This window comes from Neofelis nebulosa, chromosome 2 (genome assembly GCF_028018385.1).
Source record: "Neofelis nebulosa isolate mNeoNeb1 chromosome 2, mNeoNeb1.pri, whole genome shotgun sequence".
Lineage (NCBI taxonomy): Eukaryota > Metazoa > Chordata > Mammalia > Carnivora > Felidae > Neofelis > Neofelis nebulosa.
The window spans coordinates 168,110,198-168,123,465 of record NC_080783.1 but is presented as its reverse complement, the minus strand read 5'-3'; the positions used below and the strand labels follow the sequence as shown (position 1 = coordinate 168,123,465).

General features: G+C 40.4%; 1 protein-coding gene across 7 annotated transcripts in view; it reads left to right on the top strand.

Annotated features, from left to right (window-relative positions):
- The window catches only part of LEPR (leptin receptor), a 156,665-nt gene that overhangs the window by 41,599 nt on the left and 101,798 nt on the right, over positions 1-13,268 (top strand). For 5 of the 7 annotated variants that reach the window (XM_058717092.1, XM_058717100.1, XM_058717091.1 and 2 more), the window contains exons 2-3: positions 5,490-5,686; positions 6,513-6,713. The exons of the other annotated variants lie outside the window; for them this stretch is intronic. The gene's annotated coding sequence lies outside the window, so the exon portion shown is untranslated. The remainder of the gene's footprint in view (positions 1-5,489; positions 5,687-6,512; positions 6,714-13,268) is intronic. 7 annotated transcript variants of the gene reach the window in all.

Here is a 13,268-nt window from a genome sequence, read left to right as displayed (position 1 = left end):
AACCTTATTGCACATTGAAATCATCTGGGAAGCTCTTAAAAATCCCTAAGTCAGACATCTGCTTTGCAAAAAAGTTTGGCAGTTTCTTATAAAGCTAAATATAATCTATCATATGATTCAGAAATTCCTAAGTATTTACCCTGTTGATTTGAAAACTAATATCCACACAAAGCCTCCATGTAAAATTTATAGCAGCTTTACTCATAATCAACAAAATCTGGAAACAACCAGATATCCTCCAGTAGGTGAATGGATAAACAAATTGTGGCACATACATATAGTGAAATACTATTTAGTAATAAAAAAGAATAAGTTATCAAGTCATTCAAGATACAGATGAATGATAAATGCATATGTGAAAGTAGGCAGTCTAAAAAGGCTATATACTGTATGAGTTTATGGCACATTCTTGAAAGGCAAAACTATAAAGACAATGAATGGATTAGTCATTATTGAAGTTTAGGGAGGGGGAAGGTTGAATAGGTGAAGTATCCGTGAGCATAATGGTGGTGATAACTTTCTGTGTGATACTGTAATGTTGGGTGCCTGATACTATGCATTTGTCAAAACCCATAGATCTCTGCAACACAAAGAGTGAACCTTAATGTATGTAAATTAAAAAAAATCATTTGGGAGGTCAAGGGATCCCAGGACGGAATATAGAATATGACAAAACAATCTAAATATGTTACGAATGGATGAACAAAACCTCACTGCCAGGATTAGAGGAAAAGTATATTGACCTAAATAGCCTTGGAAATGAGTGGCAGCAACTAGAAGTCCAGAGGAAAAAGGAATTGTACATAAGCACTCTAGTCTAGTTGATGAAGTTTCCCATGGGGGAATGGACTAGCAGTTCTGAAACCAATATACACATATACCAGAATTAAACAATTAGGTAAATGGATATTAGGAGCCTACAGGTAGGCAAGAGGAGAGGCAGGAATGATCCTTGTGGTTCTTGATAAAAGTTAGAGATATTAGTATGAATTCTATGGTATAGGTGTTTATATATAGAAATATTTATAGATATGTATCTATATGGGGATTAGGTATATGCACGCATATTTTTTTGCTCTGTCAGATGAAAGGGCTTAGAAACAAGGACACATACATACCCATATGTTTATTTCTAATACTATTGTCCAATGAAAGGAACCAGGAGTCCTTGGATAAACGGCTGACTATAGAGGAAATACACAAGATGAGCCTGGAGCATCTTATGGTGCCAGAAAGTATGGAAATTCCAAAAAAAAAAAAAAAAAAAAAAAGAAAGAAAACCAAACAAAGGAAAACAACCACACACACACAACAGTTCCCAGTGATGGGGTGTACCAAAGGGAAACAAGAGCCAGTGAAAGGAGTTCCTAAAGACCAAAAATGGAGCAATGTGAACAAACAAAATAAATAAAATAGCACTGGATTCTAATCCAGAATATAAATAAATATCTATGAATCTATATTGATACAAATAAATGCTTAAATCAATAAATAATCATGGCAGAAATAGATCATTTTCCCATGCAGAACTCCAAATAATTTATGTAAATCCTTTGTCCTCAAGGAGGAGGAGCCTGGGGTGCCTGGGTGACTCAGTCAGTTAAGCGGTTCAGGTCATGATCTTGTGGTTCATGAGTTTGAGCCCTGTGTCGGGCTCTGTGCTAACAGCTCAGAGCCTTGAGCCTGCTTCGGATTCTGTGTCTCCCTCCCTCTTTGCTCCTCCCCTGCTCATTCTCTGTCTCTCAAAAATAAATAAACATTAAAAATTTTTTTTCAAGGAGGAGGAGCCTACTTCCCACTTCTGAAGTGTGGGCTGTGCATGTGATTTTTTCCCAGAATACAGGGTGGAAAGGAAAACAAACAAGTACCTTTACAGCAGAGAAGCCTGGTAAATAAACACTGTGTCTCTCAGGTGATCAAGGTCAACATTAACAGTGATAAATCATATTGATAGTATGTACTCTTGACATGATGTGATGAGAGTAACGCTTTCCCTCTGTGGTCTTCCTCCCTATATAACATAGAAGCATAGTCTCATCATCAGAAAAACATTAGACAGACCCAAACTGAGAGATGTCGTACAATATACCTGACCAGTACTCCTCAGTACTATAAGGCCATCCAAAACAGGAAAATTCTGGGAAATGATCCCAACCAAGAAGAGCCCAAGGAGACATGCTAAAATGTATTGTGCTATCCTGGATGGGATCCAGGAACAGAAAAAGAGCATAAGGTGACTAATGGAAATCTGAATAAAGTATAGACGTTAGTTTAAAATTATGTATCAGTATTTCAAGATTGAGTCATTGACTGTGACCAATACACCATACTAAAGTAAGATGTTAATTATAGGGGAGATCAAGTATGACATATATGGGAACTCTACTATCTTTTTATTTAAAAAATTTGTTTAATGTTTATTTATTTTTGAGAGAAAGAGAGAGAGAGAGAGAGACAGAACATGAGCAGGGGAGGGGCAGAGAGAGAGGGAGACTCAATGTCAGCAGGGAGCCTAATGTGGGGCTCAGACTCATGAGCCCTGAGATTATGACCTGAGCCAAAGTTGGACGCTTAACCTAATGAGCCACCCAGATGCCCTGGGAACTCTATCTTTACGGCTTTTCTTTAAGTCTAAAATTCCTAAAATAAAAACTTTAAAAAAATATCCTTTGCAAAGTTTTACCTCTACCAATTAAATCAGTATTTCTGGGGTGTAAGCCAGGCATCAGTATTTTTTTTTTTTTTTTTTTTTTTTTTAAGATCCCAGATGATATCAATGTGCGGCAAAAGTTTGGGAAACTCTCTGGTAGGAGAAGTCTCTGAGGCCGGAGGCTATTATATTTTGGCATTAATTCACTCAAAATGTTCTGAACTAAATAAAAATGTCGAGTGTTGCTTCTATTTTATAGCTTTGTGAAGTTGAATTTTTAATGAGTGTGATAAAAATAAAGTACTAGAACAAGTTGCCCATTTGAACACCACTTGACGTTACACTATTAGATACTGAGCCACTAAATGACCAGTGTATCAAGCATATAATTACAAGTAATATTATATCTTAAAATTTCTCTTGTAATTTTCCTGCAATTGAAATGAAAAATGACATTCACATGTACACACTTTGGTCTGCCTGGTCCCTGGCCCCTCCACCAGAGAATGTCTATATGCTCTAGTGGACCCACAGCCCCATCCATATTTCACCCTTTTTGATCTGTTCCGTGCCCCTAGAAGCTGTCTGTGGACTGCAACACCCAGGGCCCCTTGCCCTTGATTTCCAGTTGAGTTCAGGCAGGATGGAGGAGATAGATGTGGTCTTTTTAGCTTCACTCTCTCCATTCTTCATCATGGCAGGCCATGGCTGCCTTTGTCCCAGATCCAGCTCCTGTTGTCTCCCGCTCTCACTTGGCTCCAGAAACACTGTTCCCTTTCCCCACCCCTTCAGGCCCCAGAGAAGTAATGGCTTCCTGCTGTGGCTATTTCTGGGTAACTCATATCCCCTGTTGGAATTTTTAAAATTTTGCCCACACCTCTGTAAATAGTCACTTGACTGAAGTACTTTTCATTTAACCTCTCTAAGGGTGCCATGTGCTTCTTGTCAGAATTCTGAGTGATTCAATCAGTGTATTACTGTCTACTCTTTCTTCTTGGGAATGATGACCGCCTCCCCCCACTTTTTTAACTTGACATAATATACTGCTTACTTCTTTGGCCTTAAAAATGCTCTTTATTTTGTAAAATGATACTGATAGTAGAGAGCATTATTTTCCCTAAATCCTTTCTTGGCAAAAGAAAAAGTTGGCAAGCCTGTGCTGGTTCACCACACATTTTTGAAATTTCATTTGTCAAATTTCATTTTTGAAATCCAGAGCCTGGGAACCATTGATCTAAGTGAGTGTTTGACTTTGAAACATGAAGGGAATTCAGCTGTATTTCATCTTACCACAAGAATCTTACAAATCTGGGGCAAGTGGCCAATGTGAACGATGTCAAGGCAGGCACTCAAGTTTAGTTGTTTACATAACAGGGTCTCAATCCTGGTAAAGAGGGAAATAGTATCAGGGGAAAATGGAAGGAGGTTTAAAAGCCAAAATGGTTGTTTTCTGCATGTTTCGGTATTGCATTTCACTGTCCCTCCAACGGGGGAAGCAAGAGACGAGAGGGTAAGAGCACACCTGGAAGTTTAAACAAGACGTTTACAGGACTCTTCCGTGAAGTTTGAGTGACTAAGAACTTTTATGTTCACAGATCCAGAAACGTTTGTATTTGCACTAATCCAAGTCCTTTTTATTATAAATAATTGCAGAAGCTCATTTATAGATGACTCCATCACTAAGCAAAGGGCTTTGGATGTTTGTATTTGTTGGTGTTTTAAATTCAATGTGTTTCATAATGTCAAGTACAGCCAATTTGTAATTGAAACAAAATTTCCAAAGTACCCAACGTTTGGGCAGGGTAGAAGAACATAGGGCGTTATTTATCGTAGTTCAGTCTCCTTGACTTTAAAATTCTTCTTTGTTGGGAATGTAATATCCTCTTTTGTTGTGTCATATCACATTTAATTTTGACTGCAGAGACATTAACACATGACTTTTTTAGCTTTCGTCTGTTCAAAAATATATTTTTTGTTTATGTTCTCATTACTTCTTTTCTCTGTGTTTAGCTTGAGAAAAAGACACAAAGTAGTCTTTTGAAATTCATTCTTTCCTTTATGCACTTTTAAGAAGGAATTTAAAAGGGCCAGATAGCTTAGTCATAGAGAGAATTTTTTTTTATGCAGTTATAATCCAAACAGAAGCTACTATCCATATTTCATGGAAGAAGAATTGGCAAACCCAATAATTTTCTTTCTCTTTACATTTCTACTACTGAAACAAATTAATAGAGACTTTAAACACTGACTTATTTCTTCTTTTATCTGATAGTAGAACCCACTGATGAAAAACTGGGGAACGATCAGTAGCCATGTTTCCCACCTCGGGGAGAGACATAGTAAAAAGGAATGAAACCCACTCATACTGAGCAGCAGAGAGAAGAGACGGAGAAGGCTAATGGTAGTGTTAGAGTTCATGAAGACCAGCTACGTGTCTGCTCTTCTGGTTGTTTAGTTGCTCAACTCTTCCTGATTCCATGAAATAAAAATGCCCATTCTTGGCTAAGCTATTATATTGAGTCAGCCATGCATAACTTGAATTAGCTTAAGCAAAAGGAGGGAATTAAGGAAAGATCTTGAGGCCGAGTTGATCAACTAAGCTTCATGAAGGCGGGAGAAAGCTCTCTGGGAGGGACTCAGAGCCGTGGTCCAAGAGGTGGGTACCATCAGGATTCACTTTTCCCTCATGTGACCCCTGCCCCTCTTCTGCCTGGACATCATGCTCTCTGTGGAGGAATGTTTTGATATATTACTTGCTATGTTTTTCCCCAGTACTCCTCGTTTATTTTCCCTATAGCACTCTTTCATTGTGGGCATTTTTTTGTGTCCATTGCCACAGGACATGTGATAATAGACTGTGTCTTGAGTCTCAGAAACACAGACTGGGAGTGAACTCAGGCTCTGAAGATTAAGAGAAGTATCCTAAATTAGGGGAAAAGAAGAAAGCCAAGGGTGAAACAAAGAGAGCTAAGTTGATACACCGTTGAGAAAGAGGCCCTGCATACTGTAGATGAATCCTTCACTAATCAACACCCTGTGAGTGTCTATGTTGTTTGGTGTCTTAAACTGAATGTGTTTTATAATATCAATTACAGCCAATCTATAGTTGAAACAAATTTTTGAAGTATCCTATGAAGTTTATATCTGAGGACTGAGCTCGATGGGGGAGCAACAGACACTCTCAATGTGTGGGGGAAACCTAAGAGTGGAGAGGAAGAGTAGAAAGAGTGGTTGCCCTTTATCCTAAATAGAACTAGGGATGGAGAGAAGACCCTAATGGCTCGGCAACTTGGGATAGCATGGGGCAGCATGTCTGTGCAATGAAGGCAGTCAAATCTGAAGTAGCCTTGCAGAGTTCCAACTTGACTCACTGAGGTGTAGGGACAGTAGCATCATTCCTGAGAATATCATGGGTGTGCTTGTGGGTTAGAAAGCCTTGCCAAGGTGGCCATAGCCCAGGTAGTGGTTGGAGAATATTTCTCGATTCACTTCAGAAAGGCACTAGGGGCAAGCCGGGAGAGTCATTGATCCTGAAGTGACCTTTGGCATGGACCCATGTAGATCAACATCTGAAAAACAGACAGGATGAGGAGTCCCATGTGAAATTCAATACCTGACCAAGGATCAGAGCTTTTGCTTATATTGGGCCCAGCTGATGTTTCTCTTACTGTCTCCTGCTTAGAAGTTAGAAGAGAAGTTAAGGGGAAAAAAGAGGAACGTGAACTCATTGAGGTTTGGTTTCTATCCATTGGTAAAACAGGATATCACTGGGGAAATGGAGTTCAGTTGCATACAAAAATTGTCACACTTGCTGAACACCTGCTTGCATGGCCTGATTTTCAAATTATGTCTTCTCCCCCAGGCTGAGATCTTCCATGTGGCAGAGAACCTGGCTGCTGGAAGCTGCCGCTCACAGCCACACTTATTCACCACCATAGGAGGGGAAAATGCTGCTGAACCCTTTGACGCCCACCCCTTGATCCTCCCGACCCAGCTTCTGTTTGAAAAGCTTCAGAGATCAATGTTCACTACCCATCTATTGGTGTTCCCACCCCATAGAACTGTGAGATACTATGACAAATCCACCTTGGGTTTAAGTCCCTATGGACCTTAATGGAAAGTGGCCAGTATTTCTGATAGCCTCGGTGATTGGTACACACATACTATAAATGAATTTTCACATAGCACAAAGCCATGTGCAAGGTGGCCTCTGAAGCCAGGATGCTGTAGCAGATCCATGTGCTTGGAATCCGAGGGGCAGAAGTTTACCACCAAAGGAAATACTGTGACCAGAGGAAGAGAAAAGGGGGAGCTGGCTGGTAAAATAGTAAGTCTCCCCCACAGTCTGTACTGGGTAGCTATCTAGTAGGACCACACTAATAAAGGTTTCCTGGTGATGCCTGGGTGGCTCAGTCAGTTGAGTGTCCGGCTCTTGATTTTGGCTCAGGTCATGATCCCCGGCCATGGGATTGAGTCCTGCATTGGGCTCTGCACTGAGCATGGAGCCTGCTTGTGATTCTCACTCTCCCTCTCTCTGCCCTGCTACCCCCTTCTCTAAAATTTAAAAAAGAAAAAAATTAAGGTTTCTTAATATCACATCGATATGATGAAGGTAAGTAAAATAATTAATAAGATACTGTGTCTTTTATGACCCATGGGTTCAGAACTAGAAACTGGGCTCTGAAACAGAATAGAACAAAACAACAGTGACAACAAAAACACTTAGCCTTTTCATTGTAAACATGTGTAAACTCTGTAGCAGTTCAACGATGAGATTTGGCTTACAGGCCATGAATGGGCCTGGTGGTTTTTGCGCTCAAATCTCATTATATGCCTGCAGAGAACAAAGTGCTTTGTGCTATGTGAAAATTAGTTTATAGTATGTGTGTACCAATCATCAGGATTATCAGAAATACTGGCCACTTTTCTTTAAGGTCCGTAGGGACTTAAATCTGAAATGCATGTCTATGAAAACTTCATTTCGCTGCATAATTATGAAATGATTCTAGCCAACTGTTTATTCATAGCAGCCTTTTCAGGCAATAGTCTAGGAGTAATTTCTTTACATTTCTTCTCCTTCTCCTTGTCCTTCTTCTTGCTCCACACCCAGTGCAGAGCCCAACATGGGGCTTGAATTCACAAACCTAAGGTCAAGACCTGAGCTGAGATCAAGAGTCAGATGCTTCACTGACTGAGCTAGCCAGATGCACCACAACATTTATTTTCTTTTTTTTTTTTTAATTTTTTTTTTCAACGTTTTTTTATTTATTTTTGGACAGAGAGAGACAGAGCATGAACGGGGGAGGGGCAGAGAGAGAGGGAGACACAGAATCGGAAACAGGCTCCAGGCTCCGAGCCATCAGCCCAGAGCCTGACGCGGGGCTCGAACTCACGGACCGCGAGATCGTGACCTGGCTGAAGTCGGACCCTTAACCGACTGCGCCACCCAGGCGCCCCAACATTTATTTTCTTAACTTGAGTTCTTATTATATTCTTTCAAATGCAAGGAAATAATAATTACTTTGGCTTAAGTATAAAGTCTGGAGAATTTTGTAATCTCTTTTACATCCTGGTACCATTTCTGATAAGGAGGTAAATAGATGATAAATATATGAATATAACACTGTGTATCCTGACAAAAATACTGACAATGCAAAAAAATAAATTCCTTGAAGAAAAGTCCTATTTTAGTCCAAGCTCTGGTACTAATTTTAACCTTGGAGTTAAGTAGTTTGTATCCTTGGTACTAAATTGTAAGCAAACAATCCAATTAACTTGCCTTTCAACTCGAAACAGTTTTTTGATCACAGCTGAAATAGCTACTATGAATTTCCTTGCTGTTATGTAGCTTTTTAGGCATTCAGGATAATAACATTTCCTCCACATTGGAGCCAGTAGCATCTAAGGACAAGAAAAAGTGTTCCAACAGATTAGGAGCCTAAATGAGTTACAAACTGGGGCAACTGCCCAGTGAGCAACAGCCAACAGTAACTGGGTTGCCCTGGGCTTTAAGGTGTATCTGAAAGGATCTAGATCCTGGGAGTCATTTCCAAAGAACATGTAATCTCACACAGATATTTTCAAGTAGCTTTTTTTTTGGGGGGGGGGGGGGACTATAAAGTAACATATGATTATTCTGGATCACTTGGAAAGGTAAAAATTAATGACTAAACACACTCATCAATTTCTCAATCGAAAGATACCTCCTGGTAACATGTTGTCATATTTCTCCTCGTTTTTCGTGTGCATATATATTTTAAAATTCATTGAAATTATATTACATATATAATTTCTATGATATATATTCTACAGAAATTTAGAATAAAAATTTCTTTCTGGTATGCAAATTTTAAATAGTGCTATAGGTAAATAATCATTGTACAGTAATTATCCATAAAATAAAACATTTTTTGCTTTTGTTCTTTTTAATGAAACAAATCAAAAATATACTATTTGTCTATTTTATTTTATTATTTATTTTATTTTAGTTTTTAAGTTTATTTATTTATTTTGACAGAGTGCACATGCACCCATGAGCTGGAGAGGGGCAGAGGGAGAGGATTCTTAAGCAGTCTCCACTGGTCAGCCCAGAGCCCACTGTGGGGCTCCATCTCACAACCATGAGATCATGACCTGAGCCAAAATTGAGAGTTGGACATGTAACCAACTGAGCCACTGTGGAGCCCCAAGCCTCTTCTGTTTTAGTCCGATGCATATTCATTGAGCAATCCAAGATACTGTGATAAACTTTTAGGGGATAGAAAAACAAACATTAATAATAATACATCATTTGTCCTCAAAGGCATTTATGTAGGTATATACACAACTAACTGGGTGATGATAAAATGGACACAAAATAAATTTCTAAGTGATCATGGACCATAGCTACCATAGCTCCAATTGGAGAGCTTATAAGGAAGAGTCAAGTTAGTTGGATCTTGGAATATTGGCTAAGATTTCGCCCAGCAGATGGATGATGGTAATGGGTGATGGTTGAAAGAGGGGTGTTGCAGAATGGAGTAAGAACATTTAGGATGGAACAGCATGAACAAAAGCAAGAAGTGGAAAAAAAAAAAAGCAAAAGTATGTTTAGGTAACTAGGAGTTGTCTTTCATAGTGGGAGAAAATATTGGTCAATTAAATCTCAGAATGCATTTGAATACCAGAGTGAGTTTAATCTTTAAACTGTAGGCAGAGGAGAACCACAGATACTTCTGAGCAGTCCATAAAATGATGAAGTCTGTATGTTAAGAATATTATGTAAGACCTAAAATTCCTACACGGAATGATATATGGCCATTTGGGTGTAGGTAGGTGTTCAGGTAACCGTTTAGAAAATTTAGAAACTGTTTAGATATTTAGAAAAATATCTTTTTTTTTAAATGTAAATTGTAGAGGGGCGCCTGGGTGGCGCAGTCGGTTAAGCGTCCGACTTCAGCCAGGTCACGATCTCGCGGTCCGTGAGTTCGAGCCCCGCGTCAGGCTCTGGGCCGATGGCTCGGAGCCTGGAGCCTGTTTCCGATTCTGTGTCTCCCTCTCTCTCTGCCCCTCCCCCGTTCATGCTTTGTCTCTCTCTGTCCCAAAAATAAATTAAAAACGTTGAAAAAAATTAAAAAAAAAAATGTAAATTGTAGATATGTTTTTATTTTTCTCACTGCACCCCAAGAATACTTGTTTAGAACTCTTAGAAGAGCATAAGGGTGGCGACGGCGGGGAGGCAGGAGGGGGAAAGGCACCAGCCAGCAGACCGGCCAGCGCTGCTCAAGTTTCACTTTTAGTCTGTGGGTTTGCTCCCCCGCCCCGCGCGAGCTTTCCCGGGATAAGTAGCGTTAGCAGGCAGAGAAGAGCTCGGCGCTGCACGGGTGGAAATTACGGATGGGCCTCGGAAAGAATGAGCACGGCTTCCCATCTTAGCTCCTACCACTATCTTGGAAGCTGCCAGAATTCTGGAGTGTATTTCCCATCGAAAGTGTGAAAAAAATCAATGGACACCCCAGGAATGGAAGGTGGTTTGCAGACGTGTTACTTTGGAGGCACTGTTTGAACCAGAAAGCCTTCCTGTAGAACCATACCGTGGGCCACTCAACCGACCCTTGGGTAAACTCTGCCGTACCCCCACACCATCCCTTATCAGCTTGAAGAAGCCAGTAAGGTCATCATCCCTGTTCCCTAATGGCAGTAAAGGTGGCCGAGGTGGGTCCCTGGATTCACCACAGCAGAGTGAAGCCAGCATCTCAGAACTGGGAGTTAATTCCTGGTCCATCAAGGCTGTGCAAGCTGACTATACAGAAGAAGCAATCTGCAACTCCAGAGGCTCTGGGAGACTGCAGCCCTGCTTTAGTCACTCCGGAAGCTGACTAATCCACGCGTGGCAGAAGCCTGAGGAGTTGATGGTCCGGTGGAACAAATAGACTGTCCATATTTTCTATATCTGTTTCCTTACTGTGATGCACTGTCACCCTTTGTCTCTTGCTGTTGTTGTGATTCTTGCTCTACTTTTCACCACAGAATTGGCAGAGGCCACCCTGGCCAGCTGGGAGTGTGATGAGAGGTTTCCGATAGCACTCACCTTCCCTTTGTGGATAGGATGCTTCATTGGTACCAACACGAAGAATCAATGGCCCTGGGAGGCTAGAGAATTAGCTCCCTGCAAACCTTATAGTGGAACAGAATACCCCAGTTCTACTACTGGGGTTTGGCTCCACAAAAGCTCAATTATTGGGAAAAACTGTCTTGCCCAGTGGGGCAGAAAGTCTACCAGCTCTGTTAGGAACTTGACATGCCTAGAGCAAAGATTTTATAACTCAACCACCTGGGAAACCCAATGGTGGGGGTCTCCAGAGCATCTTGAGCCAGATCCCCACCCCCTGCCTAACTTCTCTCGTCTCTGAGAGGCCTGGGACAATGTCCACACAGCTATCAAATGGCAGGCCACAGGTGGACTATACTGTATATGTGGAAAGACAGCCTATCCAGTACTTCCTTCAGGCTGGTCAGGGTCATGTGTGCTGGGAACTATTAATTCATCTTTCTTCCTGCTCTCACTTGCCAGAGGGGAACGTTTGGGAGTCCAAGTGTATGGGGACAGGGAGACTCAAAGGAAATGACATGCCCTATAGCAGTGCTAGGAATTGACCCAAGGGATACAAGAGTGCTGATGCATAGGGGCACATGTACCCCAATGTTTATGGAAGCACTTTCAACAACAGCCAAATTATGGAAAGAGCCTAAATGTCCATCAACTGATGAATGGATAAAGAAGATGTGGTTTATATATGCAATGGAATACTACTCGGCAATGAGAAAGAATAAAATCTGGCCATTTGCAGCCACATAGATGGAACTGGAAGGTATTATACTAAGTGAAATAAGTCAGTCAGAGAAAGACAGATATCATATGTTTTCACTCATAGGTGAATCTTGAGAAAATTAACAGAAGACCATTGGGGAGGAGAAGAGGGAAAAAAAGTTACAGGGAGGGAGGCAAACCATAAGAGACTCTTGGATACTGAGAACAAACTGACGGTTGATGGGGGGTGGGGGAGAGGGGAAAGTGGGTGGTGGGCATTAAAGACGGCACTTGTTGGGATGAGCACTGGGTATTGTATAGAAACCAATTTGTCAATAAATATATTTATGTATTTAATATAATATTTCTATATAAATAAATATATTTATTATTATTATTTTTTAACGTGTATTTATTTTTGAGACAGAGAGAGACAGATCATGAACAGGGGAGGGTCAGAGAGACAGGGAGACACAGAATCTGAAACAGGCTCCGGGCTCCGAGCTGTCAGCACAGAGCCCGACGCGGGGCTTGAACTCACGGACTGCGAGATCATGACCTGGGCTGAAGTCGGACGCTCAACCGACTGAGCCACCCAGGCTCCCCAAATTATATTTAAAAAAAGAGAAAAACAAGAAAAAAGTAACAAAAGCGCAATGATAAGTGTACTTGGAAGAGGCACAGGAGCCAAGTGAAAGAGCCCCCAATGGCCCAAACTAGAACAATTTGAATAAAATATTAAATAATGTAGTATATTGTATTATAACTGAAAGTATAAAATATATACCATGAACTGATACTGATATAAATAACTGACTGAATAAATTTTAAAATGGGAGAGAATAGAAAAATCTCTTGTGTGGAATTCCAAATAATTTACATAGACACACCCCTCTCAGGAAGGTGGAGAGTAACTCTTCAGTTTGTAACTCTGGACTAAATATACTGACTTCCTTAAAAAGAGTACAGTATGGAAATGGGGAAAAGAGTAACTTAGCAGTGGAGAAAGCTGAAAAACACCTAACAGCCAGATGATCAAGTTTAAAACCAACAGTGGAAAATCATGTTCATAGCATATACCTTTCATATGATGTGATGAAAATGACACTTTAACTCTGTGGTTTTTCCTAAACCTCAAGCCCACAATTCCAGTTTAATCATGAGAAAAATATCAGCCAATCCAAAGTGAGACACATTCCACAAAGTACGTGACCAAAAAATATATGACTAAAAAAGTGCTCTTCAAAACTGTCAAGGTCATTAAAAGCAAGAAAAGCCTAAGAAACTTTCACAGCTAAAAGAAAGCTAAGGAGACAAGATGACTATATT